Source organism: Callorhinus ursinus, unplaced genomic scaffold (genome assembly GCF_003265705.2).
Source record: "Callorhinus ursinus isolate GAN/ISIS: 27379988/994484 unplaced genomic scaffold, GSC_fseal_2.0 scaffold10, whole genome shotgun sequence".
In the NCBI taxonomy this organism is placed as follows: domain Eukaryota; kingdom Metazoa; phylum Chordata; class Mammalia; order Carnivora; family Otariidae; genus Callorhinus; species Callorhinus ursinus.
The window spans coordinates 86718142-86726148 of record NW_027397072.1 but is presented as its reverse complement, the minus strand read 5'-3'; positions in this window follow the sequence as shown (position 1 = coordinate 86726148).

The following is an 8007-nucleotide window of genomic DNA, read 5'->3' as shown; positions in this document are numbered from 1 at the left end:
TTTTTTTTTTTAAATCTTCTTTCTTTTTTCAAACAACTTCTTATCGTATCAATTCCTTTTATAAAATCTTTTATAATTTTAATCTTTACAGTCATCTTCCATCCTTTCATTGTATCAACCCTTATTTTGTATATATATAAGTTTTTCTTCCTTTAAAATTTTAGGAGGCACTTTTTTCTAACAGACCAAAATACACCCAAAATCTAGTGTGTGCACTGATCTATGCACTAGCCTGATCATATTTGTTTTTTTTTTGTATTGTTCTGTTTTTGTTTTTAATCTTTTTCTTTTTGTTTTTTTTTCTTTCTTTCTTTTCTCTTTCTTTTTTCTTTCTTTCCCTTTCTTTTCCCCTGGTATCAGGTCTTTTCTGATTTATATAGAGTATATTTGCTGGGGACGTTGTTAACCTGTTAACATTTTGTTCTCTCATTCATCTATTTTCCTCTGGACAAAATGAAAAGACGAAAAAAATCACCTCAGCAAAAAGAACAAGAGATAGTACCATCAGCCAGGGACCTACTGAATACGGATATTAGTACAATGTCGGACCTAGAGTTCAGAATCATGACTTTAAAGACACTAGCTGGGCTTGAAAAAAGCGTGGACGTTATTAGAGAAACGCTTTCTGGAGAAATAAAAGAACTAAAATCTAACCAAGCCGAAATCAAAAAGGCTATTAATGAGGTGCAATCAAAAATGGGGGCACTAACTGCTAGGATAAATGAGGCAAAAGAGAGAATCAGCGATATAGAAGACCAAATGATGGAAAGTAAAGAGGCTGAGAAAAAGAGAGAGAAACAACTACAGGATCACGAGGGCAGATTCGAGAGTTCAGCGATAACGATAAGATGAAACAACATTAGAATAATTGGGATCCCAGAAGAAGAAGAAAGAGAGAGAGGGGGGCAGAAAGTATATTGGAGCAAATAATAGCAGAGAACTTCCCTAATGTGAGGAGGGAAACAGGCATCAAAATCCAGGAGGCACAGAGAACCCCTCTCAAAATCAATAAAAATAGGTCAACACCCCGACATCTAAAAGTAAAACTTACGAGTCTCAGAGACAAAGAGAAAATCCTGAAAGCAGCTCGGGAGAAGAGATATGTAACCTACAATAGTAGAAATATTAGATTGGCAACAGACCCATCCACAGATACCTGGCAGGCCAGAAAGGACTGGCATGATATATATATTCAGATCATTAAATGAGAAAATATGCAGCCAAGAATACTATATCCAGCTAGGCTCTCATTGAAAATAGAAGGAGAGGTAAAAAGCTTCCAGGACAAACAAAAATTAAAGGAATTTGCAAACACGAAACCAGCCCTCCAAGAAATATTGAAAGGGGTCCTCTAAGCAAAGAGAGAGACTAAAAGCAGCACAGATCAGAAAGGAACAGAGACAATATATAGTAACAGTCACCTTACAGGCAATACAATGGCACTAAATTCATACCTTTCAATAGTTACCCTGAATGTAAATGGGCTAAATGCCCCAATCAAAAGACACAGGGTATCAGATTAGATTAAAAAACAAGACCCATCAATATGCTGTCTGTAAGAGACTCATTTTAGACCCAAAGACACCCCCAGATTGAAAGTGAGAGGGTGGAAAACCATTTACCATGCTAATGGACACCAGAAGAAAGATGGGGTGGCAATCCTTATATCAGACAAATTACATTTTAAACCAAAGACTGTAATAAGAGATGAGGAAAGACACTCCATCCTACTTAAAGGGTCTATCCAACAAGAAGATCTAACAATTGTAAATATCTATGCCCCTAACATGGGAGCAGCCAATTATATAAGGCAATTAATAACAAAAGCGAAGAAACACATTGACAGCAATACAATAATAGTGGGGTCTTTAACAACCCCCTGACTGAAATGGACAAATCATCTAAGCAAAAGATCAACAAGGAAATAAAGACTTTAAATGACACACTGGACCAAATGGACTTCACAGACATATTCAGAACATTCCATCCCAAAGCAACGGAATACACATTCTTCTCTAGTGCCCATGGAACATTCTCCAGAATTGATTACATCCTAAGTCACAAATCAGGTCTCAACCAGTACCAAAAGTTTGGGATTATTCCCTGCATATTTTCAGACCACAATGCTTTGAAACTAGAACCCAATCACAAGAGGAAAGTCAGAAAGAACTCAAATACATGGAGGCTAAAGAGCATCATACTAAGGAATGAATGGGACAACCAGGAAATTAAAGAAGAATTAAAAAATTAATGGAAATGAATGAAAATGAAAACACAACTGTTCAAAATCTTTGGGATAGAGCAAAGGCAGTCCTGAGAGGAAAGTATATAGTAATACAAGCCTTTCTCAAGAAACAAGAAAGGTCTCAAATATACAACCTAACCCTACATCTAAAGGAGCTGGAGAAAGAACAGCAAATAAAGCCTAAACCCAGCAGGAGAAGAGAAATAATAAAGATAAGAGCAGAAATCAATGAACTAGAAACCAAAAGAACAGTAGAACAGATCAACGAAACTAGGAGCTGGTTCTTTCAAAGAATTAACAAGATTGATAAACCCCTGGCCAAACTTATCAAAAAGAAGGAGAAATGACCCAAATCAACAAAATTATGAATGAAAGAGGAGAGATCACAACCAACATCAAAGAAATACAAACAATTCTAAGAACATATTATGAGCAACTCTATGCCAGCAAATTAGATAACCTGGAAGAAATGGGTGCATTCCTAGAGATGTATCAACTACCAAAATTGAACCAGGAAGAAATAGAAAACCTGAACAGACCTATAACCACTAAGGAAATTGAAGCAGTCATCAAAAATCTCCCAAGAAACAAAAGCGCAGGGCCAGATGGCTTCCCAGGAGAATTCTATCAGACATTTCAAGAAGAATTAATACCTATTCTCCTGAAACTGTTCCAAAAAATAGAAATGTAAGGAAAACTTCCAAACTCATTTCATGAGGCCACCATTACCTTGATCCCCAAACCAGACAAAGACCCCATCAAAAAGGAGAATTAGAGACCAATATCCTTGATGAACATGGATGCAAAAATTCTCACCAAAATTCTAGCCAATAGGATCCAGCAGTACATTAAAAGGATTATTCACCATGACCAAGTGGGATTTATCCCTGGGATGCAAGGCTGGTTCAACATCCGCAAATTAATCAATGTGATACAATACATTAACAAAAGAAAGAACAAGAACCATATGATCCTCTCGATAGATGCAGAAAAAGCATTTGACAAAGTACAGCATCCTTTCTTGATCAAAACTCTTCAGAGTATAGGGATAGAGGGTACATACCTCAATATCATAAAAGCCATCTATGAAAAACCCACAGCCAATATCATTCTCAATAGGGAAAAGCCGAGAGCTTTTCCCCTAATGTCAGGAAAACGGCAGGGATGTCCACTATCACCACTGCTATTCAACATAGTATTAGAAGTCCTAGCCAAAGCAATCAGACAACAAAAAGAAATCAAAGGCATCCAAATCAGCAAAGAGGAAGTCAAACTCTCACTCTTGGCAGATGATATGATACTGTATGTGGAAAACCCAAAAGACTCCACCCCAAAACTGCTAGAACTCATACAGGAATACAGTAAAGTAGCAGGGTATAAAATCAATGCATAGAAAGCAGTGACATTCCTATACACCAAAACAAGACAATGAGAGAGAAATCAAGGAGCTGGTCCCATTTACAATTGCACCCAAAACCATAAGATACCCAGGAATAAATCGAACCAAAAAGGCAAAGAATCTGTACTCAGAAAACTATAAAATACTCATGAAAGAAATTGAAGAAGACACAAAGAAATGTTAAAACGTTCCATGCTCATGGATTGGAAGAACAAACATTGTGAAGATGTCAATGCTACCTAGAGCAATCTACACATTCAATGCAATCCCCATCAAAATACCATCCACTTTTTTCAAAGAAATGGAACAAATAATCCTAAAATTTGTATGGAACCAGAAGAGACCCCGAATAGGTAGAGGAATATTGAAAAAGAAAAGCAAAGCTGGCTGCATCACAATTCCAGACTTCCAGCTCTATTACAAAGCTGTCATCATTAAGACAGTATGGTACTGGCACAAAAACAGACACATTGATCAATGGAACAGAATCGAGAGCCCAGAAATAGACCCCCAACTCTATGGTCAACTCATCTTTGACAAAGCAGGAAAGAATGTGCAATGGAAAAGGACAGTCTCTTTAACACATGGTGTTGGGAAAATTGGACAGCCACATGCAGAAGAATGAAACCGGACCATTTCCTCACACCACACACAAAAATAGACTCCAAGTGGTTGAAAGTCCAAACGTGAGACAGGAGTCCATCAAAATCCTAAAGGAGAACACAGGTAGCAACCTCTTCGACCTCAGCTGCAGCAACTTCTTCCTAGAAACATCGCCAAAAGCAAGGGAAGGAAGGGCAAAAATGAACTATTGGGATTTCATCAAGATAAAAAGTTTTTGCACAGCAAAAGAAACAGCCCACAAAACCAAAAGACAACCGACAGAATGGGAGAACATATTTGCAAATGACATATCAGATAAAGGGCTAGTATCCAAAATCTATAAAGAACTTATCAAACTCAACACCCAAAGAAGAAATGATCCAATCAAGAAATGGGCAGAAGATATGAACAGACATTTTTCCAAAGAAGACATGCAAATGGCCAACAGACACATGAAAAATTGCTCAACATCGCTCGGCATCAGGGAAATCCAAATCAAAACCTACATGAGATACCACCTCACACCAGTCAGAATCGCTAAAATTAACAAGTCAGGAAACGACAGATGCTGGCGGAGATGTGGAGAAAGGGGAACACCCTCCTACACTGTTGGTGGGAATGCACGCTGGTGCAACCACTCTGGAAAACAGTATGGAGGTTCCTTAAACAGTTGAAAATAGAGCTACCATATGATCCAGCAATTGCACTACTGGGTATTTACCCTAAAGATACAAATGTAGGAATCCGTAGGGGTACGTGCACCCCAATGTTTATAGCAGCAATGTCCACAATGGCCAAACTGTGGAAAGAGCCAACATGTCCATTGACAGATGAATGGATAAAGAAGAAGTGGTATATATACACAATGGAATATTATGCAGCCATCAAAAGGAATGAGATCTTGCCATTTGCAACGACGTGGATGGAACTGGAGGGTGTTATGCTGAGTGAAATAAGTCAATCAGAGAAAGACATGTATCATATGACCTCACTGATATGAGGAATTCTTAATCTCAGGAAACAAACTGAGGTTTGCTGGAGTGGTGGGGGGTGGGAGGGATGGGGTGGCTGGATGATAGACATTGGGTGGGGTATGTGCTATGGTGAGTGCTGTGAATTGTGCAAGACTGTTTAATCACAGATCTGTACTTCTGAAACAAATAATGCAAGATATATTAAGAAAAAATAAAAAGAAGAAGATAGCAGGGGAAGAATGAAGGGGAGTAAGTCAGAGGGGGAGACAAACCATGAGAGACTATGGACTCTGAAAAACAAACTGAGGGTTCTAGAGGGGATGGTGGTGGGGGGATTGGTTAGCCTGGTGATGGGTATTAAGGAGGGCACGTACTGCGTGGAGCACTGGGTGTTATGCACAAACAATGAATCATGGAACACTATATCAAGACCTAATGATGTAATGTATGGTGATTAACATAACAATAAAAAATTAAAAAAATAAAAATTCATTGCCAAGACTAATGTCAAGGAGCTTACTGCCTGTGTTTTCTTCTGGGAATCTAATGGTTTCAGGTCTTACATTCAAGTCTTTAATCCATTTTGAGGTAATTTTTGTGCATGGTATGTGATAATAGTCTAGTTTTATTTTTTGCATGTGGCTGTCCAGTTTTTCAAACACCATTTATTAAAGAATCTGTTCCTTCAGAAAGGATGAATACCCAACTTTTGCATCAACATGGATGGGACTGGATTAGACTATGCTAAGTGAAATAAGTCGAGTAGAGAAAGTCAATTATCATATGGTTCACTTATTTGTGGAACATAAGGAATAGCATGGAGGACATTAGGAGAAGGAAAGGGAAAAATGAAGGGGGGGAAATTGGAGGGGGAGAGGAAACATGGAGACTATGGACTCTGAGAAACAAACTGAGGGTTTTAGAGGGGAAGGGACTGGGGGGATGGGTTAGCCCCGTGATGGGTATTAAGGAGGGCACGTATTTCATGGAGCACTGGGTGTTACAGGCAAACAATTAATCATGGAACACTACATCAAAAACTAATGATGTACTGTATGATGACTAACATAACATAATAAAAAAAAGAATCTGTCCCTTCTTCATTATATATTCTTGTCTCCTCTGTTATAAATTAATTGACATATATATGTGGGTTTATTTCTGGGCTTTCTATTCTGTTCCATTGACCTTCTGTCTGTTTTTTGTTTTTGTTTTTGTTTTTGTTTTTGCCAAAACAATACTGCTTTGATTACTATAACTCTGTAATATAGTTTGAAAAAAAAATGGACACTACCAAAAGCTTACAAAGTTGTGGAACTACAGGAACTCTCATTCACTGTTTCAGAGAATGTAAAAGGGTACAGCGACTTTGGAAAATACTGGTGATTTCTTACAAAAGTAAACATACTCTTCTTAGTATATAATCCTGCAATGGTTTTTCTCAGTATTTAATCAAATGAATCAAAAACTTTTGTGCACACACATCTGTTCTGAACTTGAATATTTATTGCAGCTTTATTCATAATTGGCAAAAACTGGAAGGCTACATACTACATACCAACTATATGACATCTGGAAAAGACAAAACTATAAAGACAATAAAAAGTTCAGTGTTTGCCAGGGTTTGGGGAAGGAGGCAGGAGGAATATATAAATAGAGTGCAGGGTATTTTTGGGACAGGAAAATTATTCTGTATGATAACTGTAATGACAGATTCATGATTATTATGCATTTGTCAAAACCCACAGAACATAAAACACAAAGAGTGAACCCCAATGTAAACTGTAGACTTTAGTTAATAATGTACCAATATTTATTCATAAATTAGAACAAAGTACCTCACCCAAGGAAAAATATTAAAAATAGAGGAATTGTATGCAGGTGCATGAGTATAAATGAATTTTTTTTTCACTTTTATAAATAAAAGAAATGCTACACTAGGCTTGCTCTAGCTTGACTGATTGTGAAAGCATCACATAACCTGCAAGTCTTTGTTTACTTGCTGAGAAAACTAAGGTGTATCCCTGTGAATATTTTAAATTATTGTTATTGGTCTTTTTTTTCTGAAAATGTTAAACAGTAATATTATTTTCACTAAAAGGGGGGTCTTATTAAAAACCAGAACAAAACAAAAAATGACTCTGGGAGAACCCGAACTGGGAAAACTGGTTTTGCCCAGCATATCAAAGAGCATTCATTATGGATGGGACTTAGAAAGGACAGGAGACCCTTCCCCAGGTTCTCTTTTCCCTTCTGCTAGCTGAATGCAGAGGACCAGAAGTATAGCCATTATCTTGGCATAGCCTGAATGCATGGAGGAGAACAAGTTGCCTACCAGAGTCAGCAGCCTGTCAGTGTTAGGTACATGAGAAATAAAATTTGATTGAATTTAAGCCATTTGCATTTTGGGTCTGTTTATCAGAACTGTAGAGTTGATACAAACTAAAAAAGGTACATGGAGGGGTCCAGTTTCCATTTCTCAAGAGATAGAGCAGTGCAGGATGAGAGAGTATGTCGATGGGGGAAGAGTGACATTTTGTATTTGTTGAATTGGGAACAGATGTTAAACGTTAGATATTTTCCAGGACTTCTGACCCTGTCCCATTTGAAAAAGTTTCTATCCAGCAAAAGTTTGTGTTCAGACTTTAAAGTAAACAATAGTTACTAACCAGTCTACTGCAATGGACATTACATTCCAAACATTGGCTTAGTCTTCAGTTATCTCTTCCACACAGAAGCTTACCTTGTCTCCTTCTGCCCAAACTTTGCATCAAAGAGCACTTGCC